The sequence below is a fragment of the Xiphias gladius genome, chromosome 7 (assembly GCF_016859285.1).
Source record: "Xiphias gladius isolate SHS-SW01 ecotype Sanya breed wild chromosome 7, ASM1685928v1, whole genome shotgun sequence".
NCBI classification, from domain to species: domain Eukaryota; kingdom Metazoa; phylum Chordata; class Actinopteri; order Istiophoriformes; family Xiphiidae; genus Xiphias; species Xiphias gladius.
Genome location: NC_053406.1, coordinates 19504599 through 19532455, shown reverse-complemented (window position 1 = coordinate 19532455; position 27857 = coordinate 19504599). Strand labels below are relative to the sequence as shown.

At 37.7% G+C, this 27857-nt stretch overlaps 1 protein-coding gene across 3 annotated transcripts in view; it reads left to right on the top strand.

Moving 5' to 3' along the window:
- Nucleotides 1-27857, top strand: part of lrfn1 (leucine rich repeat and fibronectin type III domain containing 1) — a 168456-nt gene that overhangs the window by 17856 nt on the left and 122743 nt on the right. Inside the window, exon 3 of one of the 3 annotated variants that reach the window (XR_005707836.1) lies at nucleotides 26065-26136. The exons of 1 other annotated variant lie outside the window; for it this stretch is intronic. The gene's annotated coding sequence lies outside the window, so the exon portion shown is untranslated. Of the gene's footprint in view, nucleotides 1-15432; nucleotides 15524-26064; nucleotides 26137-27857 lie in introns of those variants that run through there. One more of the 3 variants, XR_005707835.1, reaches the window with a different exon arrangement.

The following is a 27857-nucleotide window of genomic DNA, read 5'->3' as shown; positions in this document are numbered from 1 at the left end:
CACCACACCTTGACAGTGAGACCAGACCTCCCCCTTGATTCAGCTGCTTTGTATCCGGCTTAAAAATGTTGCATGCAGTCTGAGTCTCTCGGCTCTGCAGCTGCAACATGCCCTCTAGCAGGTGTGCTGATAGGACATTGTAATACAGGAATTTCAGGGACCCCGAATGTTAGTTTGTTGACAACGTGACACAGGGCTGTGTAAGTGGGTCTAGCCTTGGGCTCCAATATGAATAACTGACTTCTGTTTGTGGCTAAGTCAGGAGCATGAAAACTGTGCAGGTGCAACACTTTGAGTGATGCTAAAATGACTTTGTTTTAACCAGCATTTTTTCACAGAATAGTAGTTGGCAAATGGCATTGAAAAGTAAACTTGACTTCATAAGTCAAATGTTTTTGTTTTCTAGTGTGTTTTTTTTTTTATCTCGCACTTTGCCCCTCAATTACAACCTCCTCTCCTACAAATTACACATAAATACTGCAAAATTGTTGTCTGACATGTTTAGTGGTATGTTACTTTCTAGTCCAGGAAGCGTTATGTTCTTGCTCTGCAAAGAAGCCATAGAGTAGTGGTCTGGGTCTGTGCTGAGCATACAGTATAAAGAAAAGGACTTTGACAACGGAGATTGGGGTTTTCGTCCTGCCTCCCTTGTGTAGTTAGTTTTGGGCCACCAAAACACTTTGATAATGAGAAAAGGGTGGGTTCATTTTATATCCTGGCTTGGTTAAGGTTATAGATAAAGGTTGTGGTTTGGTTAACTATAGAAAAAGTAAACATGCCCCGTCTAGGGCTTCAGTTCAGCCCATGATATACTGTATATACCATTGCTAAGTAGTTTCTCAAAATTTAGAATATCCAACAGTTAAAGAAAATCAATTTTAAAAAAAAATGTATGTTGCTTGCCTCACCCTTCTGAATAGATTTACTGAACATGTCCCTGCTATGTGCTTGTGTTTGTTTTTACTCTCTTGCTGTTTCTTGCTCAGGGACTCCAGCTGAAATTTTTACAGGAGGGTGACACCAGCATTGGTAACCTTGATCAGAATGCAGCATCCTCGTAAAAATAATCATAATAAACCTAAAACTTAGACTTCTTTATTCAACTTTAATCGCAAGAACCCATAATTTATTCAAGAAGAACCAGAGGCAAAATATAATCATTGTGTATTGGAGAAACAGCACGACTACTGAATTTTTATTTTACTGCGGCCTACAGGATACAACTGACATTTGAAAAGGTTGAGCTGTATATGACACCTCCAGAACAAGTCAAATACAGGCTTTTTCTTCACACTCTAAAAATGAAAAAAAGATCATCTTTCTTCCATTTAAAAAAAAAAAAAAAAAAAAAGTTTTTTCCGGTTTCATCTTCTATCTTTATTCAGGTGTTGGTTGAAGTAGATGTGACATGGAGAAGTTTGTATCTAGTAAAAAAATGAGTCTGAGGCATCAGTGGAAAAACAACAACAATTGGAAAACAGCAACATTATCTCTGCTCCATGTTGCAACTGTATAAACCATAAATACATACGTAAGTTTAACAGTTTACTGTCCATATTGGTGGTATAAAATTTTGTTAGAAGAAGTCAAGGAATTTTTTTTATAGAGTAACTCCATTTTGTGTTGGCAAAGAGAGAGGTCTGGCTATGTAAGACTATCTCCACAGCGAGAATAGGCGTGAATAACAACGCTCTTACCTGCTACGACCTGCAACGCATTTACAGAGATCAAAAAGTGCTTGTTTTGTGTCATCTGCACAGGGTGCAATTTCTCCAACAAAGTAATGCTGAAAAATGATTGTGTGTGTGAGAGTGCTTGTGTGCAGAGATGTGGGTGTGTGCATACGCGTGCTAATGGGAAGCTAAATCATAGTGCCTTGTCTTCATCAGTGCTCTGTGAATTACCTCACCCTTTGGTAGTTTGGAGAAGCTTTTCCACTGTCCAGTGAGACTCTTTAGCTGCACATTGTCTGATGAAGTCTCTGTTTTCTATAAGCTCTCCTGTTGAATATCCGATAAACCTTTGGCATGTTTTTTTTGTTTGTTTTTGTTTTTTGTTTTTTTTTCCTTTTTCCTTTTCTGAGGTGTGCTTTATTGAGAAGTATTTGAGCATCTGCTCTAAAGAAGAAAAGATTACAAAAGCCTGATTATAAAAGACTTCACAAATGTTTTAAATGTTTCACCACAAAGGTATTAATGAATATTCATCTGCACATTTTTACCGTACCATAAGCATTACTTTCAGTAATTAGGATAATGTTGAACCAAATTTTTCTGCATCTTTGGCCTTGTTGTGTTAATGTGAATATGGATTTAATGATACCTCTGTGAATGCTGTCATAGATGACGATTTGTTTTGTTTCGTGGTTGCATAAAATAATCATATCAAAGTGCAAAAACTTTCAGTGTTCAGCTTTCAGTGTTTCCTTTATACAAGTAGAAACAAAGAATTGCAGCTCATTAATATGCAGTGATTGCAAGGTAACTTTTTAAAGAGTTAAAAACAAACTCTCTGATGTAGCTGAACATCAGGAGTGGACTTAGGTGCATCCAATGCAACACACAACCAGGGAGAATTGCCAGGTTACTGTTACCTTGTCTAAAAGAACACCGGTCCTTGCTGATTTTTTTTTGGTTTTTTGTTGTACCTTATTTCCTTTCTTCAGCGAGTGAGGTTTGTCATAGTGAAACTGTAATAAGGCTCTTGCTAAAATGACACAGCAAGAGTGTTCTTGTTTCACCAGAAAAATATGCCGAAAATTAACTTCTGGGTCATGTATTAAACAAGCTGATGTGACTAATATAAGTATATATGATGTAAACCATGCAACATGGGACTCCCCAACAGGTCTCAAAATAAATCTGAGGGGTCATAAGCTGATTAATTTGAGGAGAAAACATCTTATAGCTGCTACACAAAATATTAATTTTTTCAAACTTGTCCTTTTCCTTGTGAAATGTTGTATAATTTTATTTCCCCTTTCTCACAGAATTATTCAGCTCACAGACCATCTGAGACCACAAGTAGGCTTCATTTTAAGGGGTCACCAGCCAAAAAGGTTGAAACCACTGATATAAAACATAGTACAGTGTAAAATCCTGGTTGAAATTATTGGCACCCCTGAATTTTAGGTATAGAATTTAGAATATCTTCAGAATTAATTGCAAATTAAGCAATTTCATATGATCTAAATATTTTAATAAAAGGTCCAATGTAAGTGAACAAAAGAAAATAAAAAAAACAAAACTTGCATAATAGTGAAATATTAAAAACACAAAATGTACCCCAGACACATTTCTTGGCACCCTTCACTAATATTTGGTTGCAGAACCTTTGGCAACAGTGACAGCCTCTAAACATTTCTTGTAGCCATCTAGAAGCTTCTTGTACCTGTCTGCTGGTAGCAGTGGAAGAGTGGCAGAAACTGTGTTCAAGCTCTTTTAAGTTTGCAGGAGTCCTTTTTGTAATGGCAGATTTCAGCTCTCTCCAAAGGTTTTCAATGGGATGTAGGTCAGGACTCATTGCTGGCCAGTTTAAACCAATCCATCTTTTCCTTTTTCAACCATTCTTTTGTCCTGCTGGATGTGTGCTTTGGGTCCTTGTCCTGCTGAGCCACCGTAGACCTTTATCTCAAACCTAGTTTTCTGACACTGGGTAACACATTTGGCTCTAAAATGCCTTGGTCATCTTCTGATTTCATCATTTCTTTCATACATTCAGTGCCTCCAGTACCAGAGGCAGCAAATCAGACCCACAGCATGATACAACCCCCGCTTAGTTTTACTGTAAGTGGCCTGTTCTTTTCCTTATGGGCTTATTTCATTGCCTATAGACAAACTGATGCGCTGTATGCACGGTATGGTATGCTGAAACCACCACTAAAGATTGCTCCACGTGTTGTGTGGTGGGTTTTTTTTTTTTTCACAATCTGCATCAACCTTTGCAGATTTCTCTCATTGAGTTTCTTCTTAGCACCACGTCCTGGAAGCGTCTTTACAGTTTTATGACTGTGAAACTTCTTGATAACATAAGGAACTGATCAAACAGGGATCGCCTTGTACCCATTGGAATTATGTTTTTTGATGATAGCTTTTCTGATGCTCTCTTGTCTTCGCCATTGTGAAAAAAAAAACGGAAACAATCAGCCCATCATAAAATCATCATTCACTGGTTAATTCGGGTCATGTGATCACCGAAAATTTAGCAAAGGTGAGTCTTGTTTGTTTTTTTATTTTGTTTGAGGAACTCATTTAAATTTATCAAAAGGGTGCCAATAATTGTCAAGTGTACATTTTATGTCTATTTATTATTTCACTCTATGAAGGCTTTTTGTTGTTGTTGTTGTTGTTGTTGTTGTTGTTGTTGTTGTTCAGTAACTTTGGACATTTTATTAAATATTCTGATTATATAAAATTGGTTAATTTTCATTTATTTCTGAAGATATTCTAAATTCTGTACATAAAGTTCAGGGGGGCCAATAATTTCAACCAGGACTGTATGCCCTGCCACTTACTGCAATATTTCAATTTCATTCCAAACTCCAATTTCAAATGTTACCAAATCTGGTCTGAGACTTAAATTGTTACCTGCCAAAAACTCTGCTAGCATCCTTTTGGTTTGCCCTTAAAGGAAAATTCGAGTAGTACTGACTATTCAATATATGTCACTTTTGTTTTTTGGAGTGGACATGCTCTTAACTGCTTAGTTTAAGCTGTTTTTAGTAGTGTTTTAATTTCCTTACAGTGCAGCAGGATCGATACACAAACTGCAATAATTAATGGGTTGTAAGGGATAATGCAAAACAAAGTGCTAGATATTTTATAAGGTATACCAAAATTTGCTCAATTCATTATGGATAGATACAAAAATTGATTGTCTCTTTGTTGACAAGACTAAATAACCTTGCCCATAGTTGCACTGTGAATGAATACAGCTCAGCGAAACCTGAAATGATGACCATCGCTTAATCTGGTTTTCAAGTTTTGGAGTGGAAGGTAATATGTCACACTGCATTTTTCTGTTAATACAGTCGGGCCTGTTCAGGAAAGATTGGAAGAACTAATTTGCCATGCCGGCAAACATGTAAATACATGCAAATTTCTGAAGCGCCGCTTTTAAACTTCAGATTTTCAGTACACATTTGCACCGATTTTGACCCTGTAAGGAGTCCTGTTGCAGATCTGATGAAACCAGAGATGCGAGTGAAGGGAGGGGTAGGACAAGGTTCTTTGATCTCCGTCGACTTGAATGAGCACTGGCATAAATTGCCACATCCACTATCAGCAGTGAGAATCAAATGAGATCTACAAAGCATGGGCCTAGTGTAGCTGATGTGCTCTAACTGTTGGCAGGGTCCAGTGAGATATCATTTACATCATTGTAGTTGGAAGAGACAGATGGGACTGACAGGCTGCAGGGTTGAGATAGCTGATTGTTTATGTCCCTCTGATATTTTGTCCTTTTATTTTGTCTTTTTCAACTCGCTTACACTCTGCATGGTGACGATGGGAGGTGTGCGTGGTGTGTGTGTGTGTGTGTGTGTGTGTGTATTTGGGTGGTTGTGTTTAACTACACCTCTGTCAAGCTATCACCATTAAACATCACCAGGATTTCTGGCTGACAAACACTAGCCTGGAGCAAATGTACACAGCCACAGATGTAGTATTTTCAGAGCAAAGAATGATTTTCCCATGAGTAATCCACAATGTGGGCTGCCGAGAAATTGTTGTTATTATTATTATTATTATTATTATTATTATTATTATTATTATTATTATTATTATTATTATTATTATTATTATTACATTTTTTTATTTTTTATTTTTTGTAAAAGACTCAGCACAATCATTCTCAGCATTCGCCTTTCCCTGATTATGAGATCATATTCTGTCTGACTGAAATTTGGTTTGGGATTTTCTGCCTATATAAATAATATTCCACACATCAATAAGACAATTACATCAATTAGTTCCTGGTATTTATTCAGTGAAAACTTTGATTGTGAGGGCGTAATGCTCTTTCCTGTAGAAAAATGTCTCTGCAGATATCTTGAGAATTCAAGGAATCTTTTGAAGTTGAATATGGTGATGCATATTCATTGTTCTTTGCGTTTTGTTTTTGTTTTTTTTGTTTTTTAGGTGAGGCATGAATGCTAGAATCACGAAATAAAACTCAATTTCAAAAATGCACTTGATACAGTTATATAGAGATAAGTGTCCTTACCTAGAAACCTTTTTAATACATCAGGAATACTGCACTTTTAATTATTGCTGACCTGTTGGTCTTTAAAGGTTCAGCATCACATAACCTTCACAACAGCACGGCTCAGATTTTTAAGTGTGAGCAGGTCCTTGATGTGGCCGAACAACATTTCAGCAACAAATGAACAACGTCTGTGTTCTGCAGGTTGTGGAAACAGTTTCACAGTGTCTGGTCCTGCATTGAAATTCTAGTCCTGTAAAAGACACAAGCATGGAGTGGAAAGATAACAAGCTCACTCCTAATCTCCCTAAATGTGGTTGAGGCAGGTGTCTCCTAAAATAAAATGTAGACAACACACCAAGATCAAAGCATATTGCTTCATAAATTCTGTCATCTCATTCTGCCTTCAGAGTGAAATTACTTAAAAACTATTTGCTGTTTGGATCTGTTTTTAAATAAAAAAAGAAAAAAAAAAATACATACAGGTGTGTTTGCATCTTCAATTTGATACTGGAGTCAGTATCAGACACTGACAAGGCCATAGGTTTCATTTATGGTTTGGGCTGAGGGGATGTCTGCGCTAAGCACTGACTACCAGATGCACTTAATGGATAATACAGTGTAGCATCTGGAACCATGTAGAGCTGGAACCAACAAAAATTACTCTCAAGAAGTTATCCTTGCCTTAAGAAAGGTCAACAGATAAATAAATGTGATTTTTACCAGAAGCGGCTCCAAGTTGTTTCTATCAGGGGCACCATGGACACACAACTCCATGGTGCCCCTTATCTGGAGTAACTGCAAATCTTATATTTTGGGAGTAAGAGAGAGCTCTTTTTGCAGAGGTTTCCTTCCTCGAGTGTCTTTCCAGTCCACACTGGATATAACATCTTTGATCAAAAAAAGAAGAAAAAAAAAAGGTCTGGATACCAATTTTCCTCTGACCCATTTTTAAAACCTGCATCAATCTCACCACGAATCAAGTCCACTGGAGAGAATATCTTTATCTTAAGGCTGATAACACTGAAGTTACCCTATTCAACTGCTGTTTGTGTTGGCATTCGATGATTGAACTATGTTGTGCTGCTGTTTAAACAGAAAAATTCAAGCCCTTCAACTCATATTTGTTTGGTCACATCATTTAACCCAAGAAAAATGGCTTTCTTACACTGAGGCTGTGCAGCTTGGCATCCAAAAAGTTAGTCTTTGGTGAAGTTTAGTTTTTTATTTTTATCTCAGAAAGCAAATAACAGACAATCACTTTTATTCAAAACAGTCCGACATTGCCCCCATGGATATGCAACATTGCGGCTTTAAAACACTGCCTCGTAATGAGAAATAGATTTGATTTCACATGGCAAATATCACTCTGGTGTTGAGAGGAAATGCACACGCAACCTGCTGCTTTTTCCCCAGCAAACATAATTAAATAAGATCCTCTTTGCTCTACAGAATCAGTACCCTGAAAGCAAACAGTACTGTTGTTCTTTTTTTTTGGAGAGGCAATATATTGATGGTGATAGTTTTAAAATTCAGGTCATATCCCAGCAGACAATATCTGAAATGGGTGACCATATGATCCTGTCTACACTTATTACCTGCAGCATTGTTAAGTGATTACTTTGGCTAATAAGTTGTGTAAATAGAAGAGTGTCATGTCTGCAGTCGAGTCATCTTTATTGCTCCTCATGGAGATATCAACACAGCTGTCGGTTTTTACAGCTCTTGTTGCTGGTATCACTGCTTATTTGCCTCTTGTTTATGAAGCTATAAACTAATTTGACAGGAGACAAGAGGTGTGTATCCGTCTCTGTCTTTGTGTGTGTGTGTGTGTGTGTGTGCGTGTGCGTGTGCGCACATCCATGAGTGTATCTGTGGGCAAGCACTGTGCAGAATTATGTATGAGTCTTACAGTGACTACTCAAGGTATCACAGGATTAAATACCTATTGTTGATCACAGATTTGACACCAGCTTTTTATCCAATGAATTTGTCCAATATCTGTTCACTATTTTCTACTTGCAAAGCATGCAAGCCCATAGCATGCATAGAATATCTGACAGTTTCTTCAATTAAAAAGTTTTGGCTATAAAGAATAACATGACAAAAAACTTTAAAGTTAATACAGCGATGGCCAGGAGTTTATGATTGTTGTGTAAACACATTTAACCAGTTGGGTTGTATGCATAGCATTTATAGGACATGTTTTTTCAATAATTGTTAACAAGCATTTACAAATGTGTTTTGTTTATTTAAAAAAAAAAATTCATTCATTCATTCATTCATTAATATATTTTTTAAATTTAATATTCACACAATTATAGAGACAAATTGCTGGTTAGTTTCATAAATTGTTAAATCACAACTGACTCCCATCTCAGCTGAAACCTATTTAGGTGTTAAATAGCTTTCAATTTATAATAATCATCCTTTAAAAAAGGAACAAATGATGCCGAGAAAATGTGGCCTTTTAAATTAGACTAAATTTAGTTGTAATGAACCTTTTTTATTTGTGTGTGTGTGTGTGTGTGTGTGTGTCTTTGAGCTATTTCGCTTTGCCACAATGTTTCTGCCATTTCTCACTCTTAATTTTTATGTGCAGCATTACAATGTTGCTGTTCTGTTTTTTAACTGGATGTTAAAATACCCTAACTGGACAATGTACATATACAGTAGAAAACAATAAATAAGGTGATTATGTTATAAGTATAAGTGTTATCTTTTGGAAAAAAATTAGTGCAGGTGTTGTGGTACACTGATGGACTTTAGATACATACTTGCAGCGCTTTTGGCCATTTTTGTCATTTTGGGCACAAAATAACCCACTGTACTAAGTCAGGACGTTTTAGGAGTTTGAAAAAGGTGAACTGAACAGATGCTAGCAATTCGTAAAAACTGTAAACATCAAGCATTATAATTTTTCTCCCAAAATGTCAGGGTCTGTGCTAATTAATCCTGATCACATTGAACTCTTTCTGTGTTTGCATGTGAGGCATTTAGGGAACAATGGTAAATTGTAGCGTCTACCTACAGAAAAAAACCCGGGTTATACTTTCCCCCTCTAAACTGCACGAGTCACATCTCTGACCAACCACCACAAGTAAATTGTCAACCTGGGGGAAACGCTGCATCCATTACTGAGGGTAAACATCCGATGTAATAATATTAGTGCCATGCAGGCAGGCTTAGAAAGATTCTTTTCTCTAACTAAGAAAACCTAAAAGAAAACGAATGCTGTACAAATATTTCATCCACCATGGGTCAAATGCATGCTCCCTTTTTCTACTCTTTTTCTACACTGCGTTCAGACTCAGATAATAAAACAGTTGTGTTGATCCTGAAAATAAAAGTGTCTGCCCCTTTTGCAAGTCCTGGTTATCCATTTTGCTCTGTTCCATTAAAATGCACATATAAAATGGTGGTTGCTTTTAGATGAAATTTAACGCTACAGCTTGATATGATAAATGCTTGTGTGGAGAATAAAGCATCTGAATCTCCTCATCTATGGGAAATATCCAGAATGGGTGATCTGAGGTGACAGCTTAGCCAGCTTGTTTACCAGACAGATGGAAATGCTGTTCTCTATTCATGCTGGCCATGACACACCAACCCCCTGAAGCAACTTAGAGAGTGGGAGAGGGAGGAGGCAGAGGAAACACACTGGTTTGATAGTGATTATTCTGTCTTAAGCATAGGGGTGTTGGCATTAGAACAGTTTAACTGCAGCTGTTTAGGCCTCTCTCTCACAACTAAACTGCCCTTAGTTACGAGGGGAAGTCCTGACATGCACAGAATCCATTTTGACAAATTGAGGCCACTGGGAAATAAAATTGCAGTGGTGGGTACAGAGCTATGACATACAGCGCTGCAGTGAGCCAAGTGCCTGGACTGTTGACGGTTTTTGTGACCTCACACTCAAGTCCACTCTAGCATCCATTCAGCATGTCCCCTCTTCCCCCTTCATCCCTGCCCTGCCTCCCTCCAGGCACTAGATTAGGATTGTTGATAGTCAAGGAACTCCTCCAGACCTGCCAGATTTGTTTCACAAATTGACATCAGGACCCTGCCAGGAAATGTGAGGTCTAGTCAGCCAACTTTTAACTGATACATGACACCATGGTAATCGGCCGTGACAGCTCATAGTGAATCAGGGAAAACTTGCTTTTGAAATCATGCGCGTGTACAGTAATTATAGCTGGTACAGCCAGTGTGTGACACATGTGCCTCATGGGCAGCAGGATCATACCATCACAAGACTGTCCTCCAATTTTAGAAAATTGTTTAAGATCAGCGTGGTGCTGGTGAGCATCTGTCTTTCTGTAGTGTCCTTGAGCAAGAAAATTAAGCTCTGACCCTGGAGCCAGGCCTCACTGTGGTGCAAGAAGAGAAATTTGGAATAATGTAGCTATGAATTAAATATCACATTGTGTCTAACAGTCCCTGTGATATTAGATAGCTGTGATATTCAGTTAGAAGCAGGTGGGGCAACCCTTGATGGTACAGCAGAAAAATCTACAGGCTTATCATGGCTAAAAATAATAGCTGAATAAAAATTTTGTATGAGTAAGCTCAGCTTGATTTAACATTCAAATTGGTCTCTTCTATCAACACAGTTGCACAGCATTAACATTTTCAGGGGAAAATTGGAAAAGTATGCACATTTGCACATTATAATGGGGAAACTGGTGTGCACATGCTGTCCTGATTCACCGTTATAGCCTGTGGGGCCTGACAGGGTGTTGTTGCCTCTGGTAGGGTGAAAAGTTGTGATGGTTCTGGGGGTCGACAGCTAGGAATAAAAATTTTAAAAAAGGAAAAGAGAGGGGTGTTGATGATGAGAGAGCAGAGGTGGTGGAGCGCTTTTGCTGGGGGCTAAAGAGTCGTCTTTCAAGAGATTTGACACTGTGCACCCACATCTGCTTAAACAGACATTCACCCCACTACTGGTGAGGAAAATAAATCATCCAGCACACTAACCAAACCTTCATTGTTGCCCCTCGCTGACCGCGATATCTACAACTGAGCTTCTAAGACAGAGAAAAGAAATTAGACTTATTTCACGAAGCATCATGGGGCAGAAGAGGCTACATTGCTCAAAATGAATTTATCCATGGACTATCAGATTGAAAACATGAGCGTCCACTGTGAAGTCCTCCTTTTCAAAAATAAGTATTAACATTTTTCCAGCAAATTGTTATTAAAAGTCATACTGTGACTGCCGTGTTTCTGTTCTTCCAAATGAGCAGTGTTTTGTTAGTTTTGGTAGTAATCGGGGTGCTGAAGATCACACAGCCGCTGCAGGCCAAGATTATTTTATGGTGTTATGTTCTTGTCTCAAATTGCAATTTAGGTAGGCCTGTTTAGGCCTCAGTGTGGAGGTTGGAGGTCACCTTTCGGAGGAGGGCATTGCTTTCCCGGTCAGCAAAAATGTGTTCAGTTCAACTGCAACACAGTAATGGCAGTGTCCCTAGAGAGCAAAAACACATAAATGAGTCTGTAGAACAAAAACAGGCTACTTATGTGACCTATATTTGTAAACTCCACTCATCGTGGATTCACATCCTTACGAACTCTGTGCATTGCTTTTAGTTTTTTTTTTGCCAAAGGCAGCTTTCTGTATAACATCAGAGATGAAATTGGGAAAGCAACAGTGCGCAGATCCATCCAAAAGGTGTGCAGTGACAGAGGCTACCCCTGCCTGCCCTTTACGAATGACCCCCCCTACCCTGACTCTGAGCCTGCAGCGCAGTACCGCTACTACCTGGCCCACTGCAGGAAAAGAACCAGGGTGGAGATGACCATTTGCACCCTCAAGGCCCGGCTCCAGTGTCTGTGTGGGCTCAGGGTCACTCCAGAGAGGGCATGTGAAATCACTTTGGCAAGAGTGCTGTTATGCGATATTGCCACAATAAGAGGTCAAAAGATCGTAGAACGAGATGATGCACCCCCCTGCCACCTTTCTGACAACCGAGATGGCTGTACTGTGAGAGACATGTTTTGCAACAACCACTTAAACTAAGTGCAACATCACCCCAACAAGCTGGTTATTTATTTATTCATTTTTTTTTTCATGCATTCTCAATGAATACAGTCGTTTGTCAGCAGAATTCTCATTTCCTCTTAATTTACTGCAACTTAAAATGAAAGGACATGCTTTAATGTATTAACTCCAATAGAAAAATAAAATAATTTTATAAACACACCTTTAACTTGTGCTCAGGTATTTCAAGTTTTGATTTGAAGTTGTATGTGGTCTTTCAGGATGTCAGATTTTTTGTATTTGCTTCTCCAGACTGACTTTTTATAGATCTGGTACCAGCATCTTTTACTGGCATCTGTTAGAAGAGTTTATAGTATTCTTCTCATTTTATGATTTCAGTTAGACACATGGCTGATAAAGTGACATATGAATAGCTGTTCTTACTGTGCTAAGATGTTCTCTGGAGTTGAATGGGGATTCCTCCACAGGGGAAGGGGAACAGGTCTGACAACACAATGACAGGCAAGATTTTAATCTTTTGCCAAAAAATTAGAAGTTACCCTCTCAGAATTTAAGGTATACTTCCATATGCCTCTCTGTAAATGTTGAGAGGCTCATCAGCTTCATTCTAGAAGACGAAATGTTATAAATATAGGCTACCTGAAACCTATGGATCAGACAAAATTTGTTAAAAATGAGACACTTATTGATGGAGGAATGTCCATAAGATTGAGGACTCCTTCAGTCACCAGAGATTAGGGTGGTTAGATGCAAAAGTGTTAATCAGCCATCAGCCTTTATTCAAATAGGATAAACCTACCATTTATATAGGCGCTTGTGTCCTGGGGACTAGTTGGCTCTGATGAGCTACCCCCTGGAAAGCTATTTATGGCCTTTCTGCATTCTGGCTGAGAGCTAGCTCTTCAGCTGGGGTGAACTGTGGTGGTGGTGGTGGTGGTGGTGGGTTCCCTCCACCCATTTTATGGGGCTCCACCTTCTTCCTTTTGGTTACAATGTGAAACCCAACTGTAATGCATAAGCCTGCATTTATGGCTGTAAAGCAAATAAATATCACCTGATTTGAATGTTTTTGAACTTGACCTTTACCTGCTGCCAAGTGCTTTTCATACCACTGGGGTTACATCTGATTCAAAAACATAAAATGCGTTCAGTATTATAGTGTACAATGCAGGAAAAATTACATCCAAATTCTGTAAAAAGTAACTATAGATATTGAATTCAACAGAACTACTTTGCACAACTTGATAATCTTATGTATTAACTCTGTCAGGAAATTTTGCCATGCCAACTCCCTTTCTTTTGCTGGTGTTGCCATAATACTTCTCTTCAAGAATATTTGCTGGTAGTCTTAGTATGCTGTCATGACTACTTCTTGCTCTGCTGCTGTGAAAAACGTTTTGTGCGGTTTCTTTCTGTCAGGATCCATTATTTATCACATCGTCAGTGCCCAGAAAGGCTGAATCTGAGGGTGAGTGAATTTAATCACCGGAATTGGAATAATCTGTTCTGAGATCAAAAATTGAGCCTGTGTAGCATTTCAATAACTAATTAGAATTTAAGGTTAAGTTTACGATTTTTCAAAGCTTCTTTCTGGAGCACTCCCCTGCTCTGATTTCCAGCGGCTTTGTGATCTAGAACAGTTAAATCAGCAAGCCACAGGCTTTGTAAGATATTGTGTTGTCAAGCAAAAAAAGCAAGCAAAACAGTAGCATTACTATAGTATTAACATCATGAAAGCTACATATCCTCTTCAGCTCTACAATGGAAAAGCAAACTTGTCTCTGTAAATTACAAGCCACCATGAGCTGCATTAGGTACCTATTGATGTTGTTTTTATTCCGTTGTCAAGAACAAAACAAAAGTCAGTCAACAGTGAAGCTCAAACCTGTCTCTCAAACAGTAACAATGGATAATCAATCCATTGAGTAACGGACTCTTCCATTTAAAAACCATTTTTCCCTTATCATCCTCATTCTCAGACAGACCAAAATGGTAAACATGAATTTTCAGCTCAAACCTTTTTTTCTGCCAGAAACCGTGGTACTTTTCTCTGAATCTTACTTGGTTAGTGAACTGAACGAAACGCTTCAATGGAGTACCTTTCTGTCACAAGTGCTACACAAAGCTGTGCCCTCTTCACCACAGCACATTTGCCTTTGCTGTGAAGAATTTTGACATGCAGACAGCGGTGTGAATACTCTACAGAAAGAGGAGCATTAGCAAAGGTTGCTCAAATGTATCGAAACTCAAGTCATGATTGAAAGATATTAAAAGGACAAAATTAGAGCTGCTTAATCCCTCAGTTATTTCTTATGTATCTATTTTTTTTTTTAATAATTGATTAATCATTTAGTTCAGTAGTTCCCAAGAGACCCCTTTAAAAAAAAAAAAGCAATGTCAACAGCCCCTCATCACCTTTTGTGACAAGGTGTACCAAAGAGTGATCTTTTTCTTTATTTTATTTCTGGGAGCCTGAGAGGTCAAATTGTCCAGTAATTCACTATAACATGGCAAAGATTAGACAGAAAGAGTAGTTTAGCAGAAAGATGTATTTTTCTCATTCCTTTGTTGATAATCATCTTGTTGACCCCTCAGACTTATGTTGTAACCGCTTGTAGAGATCCAAATCGTTAGGTTGCGAACCAATGATTTAGTTTATCCAGTGTGAGAAAATAGTAGAAAAATACCCACCACAATTTCACAGAGCCCAAAGTGGTGTATTAATAAATGCTTGTTTCGTCCACCCAGGAGTGCAAAAGCCAAAGATAGTTAATTTAAAAATATATAAACCAAAGAAAATAACATCAAATCCTCACAATTGAGAAGCTGGAACTGGATAATGTTTAGTATACTTTTTGATAAATGACTTAAAAGAATTTAATGAATTAACTGGATATTAACATAATTTCTGTTTTATCAACTAATTATTTCAGTACTAGACAAATGCTGGCACTAAGTAGTTTGTCTTATACATTTTGTATGTAGAGCTATTGTATCATTTTCTTCACCTGTGGTGCCGTGTCATTCTTCACCTTTAGGCTATAGTCGACTGACAGGGGAAGTTCAGGGGTATCCCAGACAGGAAAAAATACAGACAACCACTTTTGCCCAGTCAGTTCGGGCCGACATTTGATTTTAGTGATGTTAAAATGGCAGCGAGTAAAGCACGACTCAGAGTAAGCAGGATTCTCTCAGGACATCCTTATCATCTTTTCTTTCATTTGTCCAAGGCGAAGTTTGAGACCCTGAAATTCAGGGGATTAATGTCTGCTGTGATAACCGACAGGACGTGCTGTGGGCCTCAGAGCTGCAATCCACAAGTCTGCTGAACCATGATGCCCTTGCAAAGTATTTCATTTATATTTTAGGAATGAAATAAAAGGAAATAACCAAATCAAAGAATCATAAATGAAATGATTTACAAGGATAATAATAATAAAAATACACTGTGTAATTTTAAATGCTGACCGTGTGGGTAAAGTGAAAATTGGGAGAGGAGGCACAAGGAATACTAACCTTATCCTCTCTGCAAGAGCTGAGGCACTTGATTCATCAAAGAGGCGCTCAGGCTGCCCTCATCACCACCAGGTTGGTTTCATTAAATTGTCATCCGCAGCAGCAGCGAGCATACTGTTTGTGTGTTGGCTGCTCTCCACAGTGCTGAAATTCTCCACATTAGCTGACTGTAAATGAAATGTGAGATGAATGTTCTCTCACCACCATGTGGAATTAGATTCATGAATTGTTACTACACACTGGATGTCGGTTGGTTAGTTAGTTAATCTTCAATTATTTAGGAATTGTCATAGAGATTGAGATCTATTTTACATGAGAAATCACCATAAAACATATTCATAACATATATGTATATATATATATATATATATACACACACACACACACAACACTTCTCACAGAGACAGACACAGGGTGTGCGATCTATTAGGATATATTTAATTTTACACCACAATATTGATAGGCCTATATATTGTATTGTCATGTAATATAGTTTTTGGAAAATTACAAACACAAGCAATTCGAAGTGTTTTACATAAGACAAAGCATTAAAATAGGATTTTAAAACACAAAGACGGAAGATAAAATCAATTTTTTAAAAAAAAGAGTAAAATGAGACTTAAAAAAAAACGTGGATAAAAAATAAATAAAAGACCGGAAATATAATGTAATTACAGTGCCCTTTGTAATCTAAGATGCCCCAAATTCAGTGAAGGAAATAAAAGCGCAGTAGAGAAATTAATCAGTTAAAGGCAAAGGAGAACAGCAGAGTTTTCAATTTACATTTGGAAGTGCCTAAAGTTGGGGCACATTTAAAATCAGACAGGAATGTGTGTTTTTGGTTAATCCAGCAATTTAAACACCTGACCAATCAAAGTGCTCCATCACACAAATCCAACATGACCATAAATCAGACCTGCCTTCTGGTTTGCAACACTGCCCACAATGGCATTACACAGCCAACAATGTTAAAGGGAGAGCTACGGCATTATAATCAATATGATTAAAAACTGACAGTTGACTAATTTTTATCGTCTCTCAGATAAATGAGTGTCTAACTTAAAGTTATTTGCTGGTTGTTTCACTAGTAGTGTGCATAGTACTGGGAACCAGTCAACTTTTATAGATTGCCTATTCTGTGATCTGGTGTCATGGTTGTTCATTTTGACCCCAACTTAGGACATTAAATATCTCTGCAAATTGGATGACAAGGTCTTACGAAGTGAAACACAGGTGCATTGATGCGTTTTAGATGTCAGTGATGACTTTCCGACCTTTTCATATAACTAGGAGATGAGCGAGATAGCTATCTCAGGTGATGAATCAAATGGCATTACGATAAATGAAGTCAAATGGTTTTCAGGTAGAGGCAGCAGTGAGAGCGTACATGATATCTCCATCCGGTGTGGATAGCAGGATTTCCATCATCTTCTTCCTAAAATTATGAAGATGATACCAATACACTTTTTATAGAATAACACATTAACCCCCAGGCAAAAACAATATTTCATATATTTAATGACTGTGACTGTTGTTTAGGATTTCATCTACTAACTAAACTGATCACAAGACATGATGGTACAGGATCTGAAGGAAAACCTGGATAGTGTAGTGTAGATAGTAAAGTGGACTGCATAATGTTACTACTAAAAATCAACAACTTTTTTGACTAAGGTCAAGTCCATCCTTCTAAACTTAATTTTTTTTTTTTTTTTTTTTGTGTGGATGCATTGGTGGTGGATTCTAGAAAACTAACTTCATATTTGGCAGACAGGAAAAAGAGGCAAAGACTGCACAGAGAAAGAAAAGCAAACAGTCAGCATTGAAAATACGGATTTTGTGGCTCAGAGACACTGCTAATGGAAATGTTATGCTGCCATTGGACCCTTAGCAGAAGAGGAATTAATTCATGCCTATGATGCTGTGTTTTTAAAAAAAACAAAAAAGTGTAAGAGTGGTGAACTGATGTTTGAAGCAATTAGTGCCATTTAATTTAATTGTCCACTGCCCTGCTTTTGCATATCAATCCACTGTGTCTAAGAAAAGGAACAAATATACAAACTGTGAATGTCTCTTGAGCCTTGTATAAATTGATGTAGGCGAAATTATTATTTCCATAATAAGGCATTAACTCTCCAAATGAGAGAAACTATTGAAATAAAAATGTATAAACTTGTATGCATCAAACATTGAACAGTATGTAGGGCTGTCTGCATGGGAAAGAAAGTATAGGTAACTGTCTGCAACAAACCAACCTAACTGTACAAGGTCAGTGTGAAATACATTTTGCAAAAATATAGTCTTCATTTGACTTTCTCCATGCCACCAAAATGTGCCTCATACCTTAATAATACTTTATTTCCCCGCATTTGTATCCCTTGTTTGCATGATGCAAAGTGCGGCCATTAAAATCTAACCAGTCATATGCAGGCTTTTCATACCTAAGAGTGTGTATGCTCTTGACTATACAAGAAAAACAACCTGGTTCATTAGGAAGCACTTGGCAAAGAGCACTGGCTTATTTCCAGGATCCACAGGGGCTATAACTGTGATAATACCACAGTGACATCATTTGATAAACTAAACTGCGTCATTATAACAACTATGTGCACAGACTTGTTTTGTCTGTGGGATCTCCTCTGTGGTACACAGAAACAATGAAGACAGCTTTGCAGCAAAGCATTTTGGTTTGGCTTTACTAATCACGCTGCCAAGACTGCTGATTACATCCGCAATAATCAATGTGACATCCTAAATAGAAAAAAGAGAGAATGAAAAATAGAAATTCATTACGTCTATGAGGGATTCATACTCATAACACAATCACCGACCAAATGATCAGATGAGAAATTTTATTTGTCAAGACTTATAATTACATTTTTAAGCAGCAGTAAATCAGGTGTGTCTGTGTTTTGCGGTTGTGGTTACCTACTGGAACAATCTCAGGATGAAATATTGGTATTGCTGCTCTGGGCTGAGAAGGTGCTTGTTTCAGCATGTTGAGCATGTCACCCTTCTTACCACAGCTCCGATCAATGCTGCCTTGACAAATCTCCCCCAGAGTGGGAATCATATTTTCAAGCACTTGAAGGGCATTTGCTCACCCTGGTCCTCGCAGTGACCTAGCTCCAGCTCACATTTACAACCTTTTCACGTCGCATGACACATTTAATCAACTCTGTATTCACAGACTGACTGGAGGATGTCATATATCTCCATGCAGCACTCCGTCTGTCACACGTTCTACTAATAAAAATAAATAAGTATATATATAATATAATATTATATAATATATATATATATATATATATATATATATATATATATATTTATATATATATATATATATATATATATATATATAAATAAATGTTTCTCATATTATTTATTTATTTATCACAGATAAATATCACCATTATGACAGAGAATTGCTTTTGTAGCAGCAGTCCAAACTGGCAGTGCTGTTGTTGTAGCTGAAGACAGTGGAATCATTTAGAATAGTTTACAATGAGGATGCAGTTGCATTTATGGAGGCGTTAAATGTAAACCATTTCGTCTGGCCGTCACAGCCATCTGTGTTATAAAATTTTTTTTACGATCTGAATATTAACTACCTGCTTTAGCCTGAGCTGTTTTTCAAAAGCCCACCGACCTAAAAATATGGCTGCATGTCTCCTCACATTTACTATATTTTGACAGTTACTACAAACTTTCACTGCTCACCCTGCACATGAGTGCACCTGAAGTGCTGGCGTATAAGTGAACGTTATAAAGCCTTTGACCCATGATGATCAGCCGACCATGAGAGCCAGTTTTGATGTTCAAATCTTCTCTTTCTGTCGGCGAGTTTGCCTCCCCCTATAATATGTGATACATGCTAACCTTTGACATGAAAAGAGCTCAGACGGCGGATGAAAGTATACATAAAGGGGCTCTAGGACGAGAAGGGCAAAATCGTCCATTCAGACTCTTCAAGCACCATCAAATGCAGCACAGCAGTTGGTTATCTGCTATTTCAAACATTTGGACGTAGTTTTTATGTACAACCTTAGATTGAAATTAAAATACATTTTTATGCACAAACTAGTGCTGGAATTGACTTCAGTTTGCATCTAACTGAAGTCCATTTCACAAAGGACACATTTCTTATCCTCAGTGATCCAATCTGACCAAACAGAATGATTGATTGACAGAAATTATACAACAAACTGTCCTCCAGATTCGTGCTTTAAAAGATCTCAAAATACTTTGTGTTAAATCTAGAAACTCTAACTTCTGGTCTGATAGTAGCATGTTTTTATTTATTTATTTTTTCACTTCAAGCTGTCTAATTATCTGCGCACGAAAAGCAAGATGTTGAAACATACGAAATTGCTGTTTTTAATTTCTAGAAAGAAAGCTGAAATAAAATCATGAAAAAACTTTCCAGCAAAACAGATATTAGTCAGTTAAAAATCAAACTTGCAAACAAATGTTTATGAGAAAATGCCACAAATGAATGCCAGATAATCTTCTTTTTTCCAGCCATGAATGAAGGCGAATGCATTACTTTCTGGCCAGACAATATCCAGCAAATAATATATGCCTGAGAAGAGTCACAGTGTTCTCCAGACTCAGAGAAAATATAAGTGAAATTAAATCTTGGGCGGAAACCAAAACTGTGCTGATAATTTGCTGCCTAGATGAATTTAACGTTGTTCCATTTGATTTAGGGCTGATGCTTGTCAGTGCCAGTTGGGAGTTATTAGCATAAATTGAATTAAATTTTGTGATTTCCGCATCAAAATCCGAGAGAGGTCAAAAAGGGAAAAAAAATGTCACTGTAATCTTAACCCAGGCAGCTAGAAAGAGCCTAAGCTCAAAGTTACCTTAATTATATATTATCAATGTAAATTTAATTACAGTTACTTTAATGCCTGTAATTTTGTTGCATAGCACTACAGAAAAACACTGTGTAGAAGCGCTGTAGCGCTGCAGTGAGCGATCAGAGGTGGTAAAGAGGAATAAATCGAAGAAGGCCATGATAAGAATGTCGGGTAGTGCAGGAAGGCGACGCAAATAAAAGCTCAGACCTCACTACTAAACCTTAGTTTCCTCCTGAAAATAATGGGGAAGCTGCACGCAAATGAAAACACTGAGGCTGCCATCCACACTCTAAAACTTTCAAGGTGATACCTGATTCTCTGTATCAGCAGGAGACTGTTGCCAAGGGAACAGAATTACTTGACTGTTGATAAAGAATGTCAGGCAATCAAGAGGGAGCTGGAGGCGCTGAAGCACACCCTGACAGGCGGCACCTCCACGTCTTCTGTGAACAAGGATGGTGGGAAACCTGACAGTCCATCAGCTATTCCATGGATGATGGTCAGATTCACTGGGATCAGCGCCTGACTGCTGCTGTTGTCTCAGTGTCTCTATCTGAGCGTGATGGCTGCAGTAGAAGCGATGTAAAGCAAAGACATTCATAATGACAGTCATTACCTGATAAAAATAGACCTCGGAAGGTCACCTGTGAGGCAGAGCCGGTTTTACATAGAGAGGCAGCTAACAAATGTCAGTGTGCCATTCTCTGAAGATCTGTAGGCTGACATATTTTGTCTCCCTTTTCTACAGCGTGTCGGCTGCACAGTTTCAGCGGAGGGCTTTCAAATCTGCACACACAAGCCTCTGGTCTTTATGTAACACACCCAATTTAAAGCTACTCGTTTCAAGTAGGAACTCTCACGTCCACCAAGTGCTCAAGTGAATGTAATCTGGCTGGCAAATATTTTGTTTCAAGCTGTGTGTTGTAGAGGCAGTTATATGTCTACCTCCCAGGTATACCACAGTCGTGGGGCAAAATGTATAAACAATGCACAAAAAACATGCATATACAGTACTATTTCCTACATATACGTTGGTATTTATAATAAATACGAGCTATAATTTCCCTTTTGCTAGGGGTCTTTTTAATTTATTATTATATAAGCACTATAGATTAATCATTGATCTTCCTTCTGGTGTTCCATAATAAAGACTGATTTACTGTAACACTGTCTGATGGTTTATTGGTGATGATTTAATGGTACAGGCATTATACATAACCACAGTCGTTTGTAATGGTGGTGTCGCAGAACCTAACCAATGTGGCACGGTTGGTCACATTGCACTACTTTGCTGCTTTTTTTTTTTTTTTTTTCGTTGAGAGTTTTTACAAGTGGAGCAGCCAGAAGTACCAATATGCAAACAGGTGATTGACAGCATTTCTACACATGGCTTACTGTGGGAGTGGAGATTGTGTTTCCACTTCCACGATGTAAAAGAACCAGGTAGATGCACAGCTTTGTCAATCTGACAAAAATAATGCATATTTTTATCTGTGTTCGTACAGAGTTTCATGTATCTTGCTCCAGGCCTGGCTACTGTGTTTGTGACAACTGGTGTCCATTTAAATATCATGTAAAAATATGTATGAACTCAAATATTTGGTATAGCTCTGAGATTAAAATAATGAAGGTCACTTCAAGAAATTCAGTTTAAACTAAGTATAAATTAAGGCTCTAATTTAAATCTGTATGCAAATTCCAAGAATACTTTTCATGGATGAACACATGATAATCACAGTGATACCGTAACCAAATAATTCCCTTCATACTCAAGTGTTTGTTGATCCCACATCCTTTCTTTAAATTGATGTAGATGTCAGTGAAATGATTTTTACAGCAGGCAAACTATCCCCTTTTTGGGGTTTTCATTGTGCTTCTACAGTTTCATCCAAATTAAAACTTTTGACTTTTTGTTCCTGTAAAACTTACATTTTATTCAGGTAATGAGCTGAAATGAGGTTTTCACTGCAGAAGTTTAATTAAATGTATAATCACAAGATAAAATTTGATCCATGGACCAGCTTTTAAAGAGTGGCGAATGAACCAATCTGTGGGATATCATTGATTATTTTAAGTTAAAGGTAATGATGCATTTATTATATCTTTTTTCTTGAAAGAGATACCATTAGATGAACCAAAGAGCCAAAGAAGTGAACGTAATTATGGATAAATTGGATTCAACATCATTATTCAATGACTGGGATGTACTGATTTATTTAAAAAAAAAAAAAAAAAAAATCCAGATTTTTTTTTCACTTCCTTTCGAGTGCTTTATTTTGAGGTTTGAAAAGTGTTGGAAGCAGAGAGCAGCGTCTGAGAGCTCACTGCGTAATCATCTGAATCATACTCAGTTCATAAAACTGTAAGCTGCAAATTGGAAGTAATTATGCTCCACTTACCACAGAATCACCTCTCTGAAGACTCTTACAAGTTAAAATGTTTCAATAACATCCGAAGACAGAACATTTTATTTCCGTGGTTGTGTATATAATTAAAATAACTAACTAAAATGATAACGTTGTATACAGTGAATACTCTGGAGTACGCCCCTGCTCTCTTTCTGCAGTGCCTTGATGACATGAAAGCAGATGTTAAGGTGATACTGGAAACTTGGAGAAAAAGAAACTCTTAAGGACTTTTGGCTTGTGGTTGCGTAAAATTCATTGATGTAGAGCCATATTGTTAAGATTCTTGGCAGCACTGTTGCAGAAAAATCTGCAACAAAAGACACTGCCAATTTACCACTCACTCAGAAAATCCACCAAATTAATAACCTTGACTAAATTACAGTTGCTCAGTTTTGGATTCACAAAGAGCTTAGTTAGGATCCTCAAAATTACGGTTCATAACTTTTATAACTGCAAAAGTATTAAATGACTAGGACTAAGATACTCCAATGTCTAATAAGGGAATATTTTTGGTATATTTAGCTTTACAGTGGATCTTGCTTTAGTAAACTATCTAAACAGTTCTTTGTGCCTTTTTTGCAGGTTTATAATCACTTGTGAATATTTGAGACAGTTAATCTCAATATAGTCCAATAGTTAAGCCTTTTTTCATATGCAAGCTGATACTGAGCGTATCAGTATAGTGTTGAAAGCACACTATTGTCTAAAATATCAGCATATGCTGTAGCATTAAGATTTCCTATATTTGAAACAATGGGGCTGAGTTCAGTCCATAAAAAAACAGCCAAAGACAAAGGACACAAAACTGCAGGTGTCCACATACTTTTGGCAGTGTAGTGTATTTCAAAGTGAGATGAGACAAAAATGGAAAACCAAGATTGCAGGTGATTGCTTTTTGTTAATTTCTTGATTTTTTTTTTTTTTTTTTCCTTCTCTCTGAGTGTCCCACACTAGACAAGATTAATTTTCACTTTCTGTCATATACAAGTTATGGTGTAAATAACTGTGCCAGAAGAATGTTTTTCACCCACACACACAGTGCATCGTTTACCCACGTCGGTGTTGATTATATTATACGGTACTTAGATTTTAGGTGATGTTAACACAGTATGCAATTAAATAAGAAGACATTTTTACCCACATGTTGGCATTTGTTTCAGTTTCCTTGGATGTCAATTACTTCCTGCAAAGCAAAGAATCATGAGGAGGCATAGGAAGAATTAATTTTCTGTCATCCTACCCTGCTAGAAGGATCTCATTGTGTTTATTTGGCCATGATCACTGTTTATTTGGCCATGATCACTTCCAGCTGTCTTGACTCCGTTGTTTGATAGCTGAAGTAAATATAGTTTCACTTACAAATTTCACCACTTACAAGCCAGAATTAAGATGTTTTTTTTTCTGTTATGACAGTAGACTATAAAAGACGAACTGCTTGGTTGAGAATGATTTCCCTTTCGTTCAATTGTTATCTGCTTCTTAGGGTATAGGAAAGAATAAATATTTTATCCCACTTTTACATCCACGAGTTGCATTAACCTTTGCTATTTATTTCAATACTTAATCTGTTTTTTCGCCTCCCTCCAATGGCCTCACATAAAATTTCCATTTTTCCTTCTCATATCGATTTAGAAGAGCAAGCTGTCCAAGCACCTGTTTCCAGCTGGATGTTGAAACAGGCTCAGCTGCTCAGAATCAACTCGCTGATTCTACGTCAACAAACCTCAAAGTCATTACAACTGAGAAACAAAGGGCATGGCTTTTTGAGATAAATCCATTTCAAGAAGGTCTGAAATTTTAATGTTGTGGTGTAGAAGTTCTATATTTTTTTTACCCTTATTACAGCTTGTTTTCTGTTTTGATACCATGCTAGTGTGGTGGAGGATGGAGGACTCTGCAAAATACCTAAATGAATAGTTTGACGGTAGGTGAGAAGATTAACAATGCTCATCTCTTGTTTAAATATGAAGCTACACCCAGGAGATGGTTAGGTTAGCATAGCTTAGTTTAGGGTAAAGACTTGAAACGTGGTGGAAACAGCTACCCTGACTCTGTACAAAGGTGACAAAAGCTTGAGAGGTGCTGGTAGGTGGATTTTGTCACTTTTGATCAGGACCAGGCTAGCTGTGTCCCCCTGTTTCCAGTCTTTACGCTAATCCAGAGGTAATTTAAAATAGACTGATGCACAAAGATGGCTGCATTGAAATTCCTCTCTACTGCTAAGTAAGCATATGCGGTGCCACTTCTGGTCATAAATTTTCCCACCTTCTTGTGCTGTACATTTTATACTGAATAACAGAAGCAGTATGAGTACAGATTGGTCAGTGAGTAAATAAGATAGAAATTCAGATCTTGTATTGGATCTGACATTATTCCATTCACACTGCCCATAGCGACTGAGCAAATTGACAAATCACTTAATTTGGGGGTTAGGAATGATGAGTAGTCTGAGTAGTGTAGTCGAACAAAGGCAATTTATACCCTACCAGCCTTCCCAGTGACTCCAATCCTGGCTGCTCTCCAGCAACTGGTCCTAATCACTCGCTAACTCAGAAACTCTTGAAGAGGAAGCGTCCACTGCCAGGAGCCTTCCACGCTTCCACGACTCTCTGAACAAATTGGTTTGCAAGGGGATGAGTGTGTGATTGTTGCCGAATCGTATGAGAAGTTGCCTGTCTCAGACACTTCATATAACTGAATTCTTCGAACTGAACAAAAGACTAAGAAGCGGAACAAAGTCATAGGTCACAGGTGATTTATAGATATACACTACTGTACTAATTCATGTTTTATCTAATTGTACTGAGAAGTCAGCACAAATAACTACTTAGAAATGAATCAGCTGAAAGATCCTACTGTCCATTAGCTTGACTGAGGACTGTTAATGGTCATTGTACTTAAATGAGGTAATGTCACACACAATTTTTAATCATTAATGTGAAAATAACATTGTCAAGAAAATTGGATTAAATTTCAACATGTCAAAGTGGTATTAAGTTTAAATGTATATTATGTTGGGTAGAGCTGTTTAACTTCCTCTTTACATTTCTCTCTCCCTCTGTCACTCACACAGATACTCTACGGGCAGATTTGACAGCCTGCATCTTCTGTTTCCTCTTCAGATTTTCCCATTTCAGCCTACGCGCAATATTCCCATCATGGCGAGAGTTCAGAAAGAATCCCTTAGTCTTTGAGATAATATGTGGAATTGATGATCGTGCCGCACGAGCTAGACCTTAAGTTAGTAATTTTGCTGTATATGAAGCTCTTCCATGCACATCCGTCATCTGGGAGTGGCGTCAGTTGACTCACTGCATAGAGAGAACAAAGTTTGAGAGTGTGTAGTTTTACTGTGACGTAACCCTAATGTTCTTCTAATGAATTTCTTGTTTTAAAAAAAAACCTGCGCTTGTCACTGAAGCAAATTATGGATAAACGTTGGGTAAAAACATTCAAAGCTCTTTAAACACATGCAGCACTGTAACATTATTTTTAAATTGCTCAATTTATAGAGTTCTTTAATACCGTCTTTCATGGTTAAAACAACTAGAATAGACTTTAGTCCTTAAAACTGACTTTTTTTTAAAATCTTACTCTTCTGTCCAATCCTGTCTCCTAGATATTATGTTTATATACTTGTCATGTGTAACAGAAAATACATTTTTTAATGTAGTTTATTGATGAAATGTTTCCTTTTTTAGACCCTAAGAAAAACAAAAAAAAATAGCCATGACAGAGTAGAACAAAATGAAACAAATAATCTGCCAGCTCACAAAAAATGTGCACAGGTCAGTCCTTACCATGACTGAAATGTCCACAAGTGAATTTAGGGTCAGAAATAGTCCATGCAACCAAGGCTAAGTGAGGTCGAGGAAGGCCCAAGATCAATGCCAGAAAACTGAAATCCTGGTGGATCAAAACATAATACAATGCTATACAGTACAGAACAGTACAGTACAGTACAGTCCAATGTGATAAGTTCCCAGGTTGACACCTCTCCTTCCTAAAATGTTCAATAAAGAGTCCCCAGATCTTAAGAAACTTAGAATGGGCATCAGACAGAGTATATGGGATTTCCTCAAGGTATAGACAGGAAACCATGTCATTTAACCATTTTTTAAAGCAAGGAGGGGAAACTGATTTCCACTCTCTCAGGATAACCCTTTTTGCAATGACCATACCACGAGGGCTTGTTGTAATGCAGGGGGAAGACTCAGAGAGTAGTTGGAGCAACCCAATATCACAGAGAGACTGTCAGGGATTAGATGTCTGCTGTATATGTCGCTGTACAAATGAAAAATGTTATCCCAGAAACTTGTAAGAAACGAGAAGACATGACCCAGGGTCCCATCACTCAATTTGCACTTATCACAGGTAGCAGAGACAGAAGGAAAAATTCTATTCAGTTTGGTCTTGAAAAAGTGCAGCTGATGGATGACTTTAAACCTGAATAAGTTGAAGTCTAGCAGTGATAGAACATTCTTTGATTCCATCTAAACCTTTCGCCCATAACTCATCCGAAATATCCTCACCAGTATCCTTAATCCATGCCTGTTTAATGTGGAGAGAAGGGGTTGCCAGAGAAAAAAAAAGACCGACAAACTGTGAGATTAAATGTTTGGATCCACATCCACATCAGTGGATTCAGAGTTACACATCTTCCTCACATACAGCGAGCGGGTGAACTCTAGCAGATGGAGCGCGAAAATTGTCCAGATTTACTAAAAGCGATATACGGCGATGAACGGATATCAGAGGGGGTGATGAAACGTTTTTTTGCGATGCTTCTGATTTCTCCCTCTGAAAATGAGCAAGTTGTAATCGTTTCCCAGAATGATTATTTTCTGTGATGTACACGGTTATATT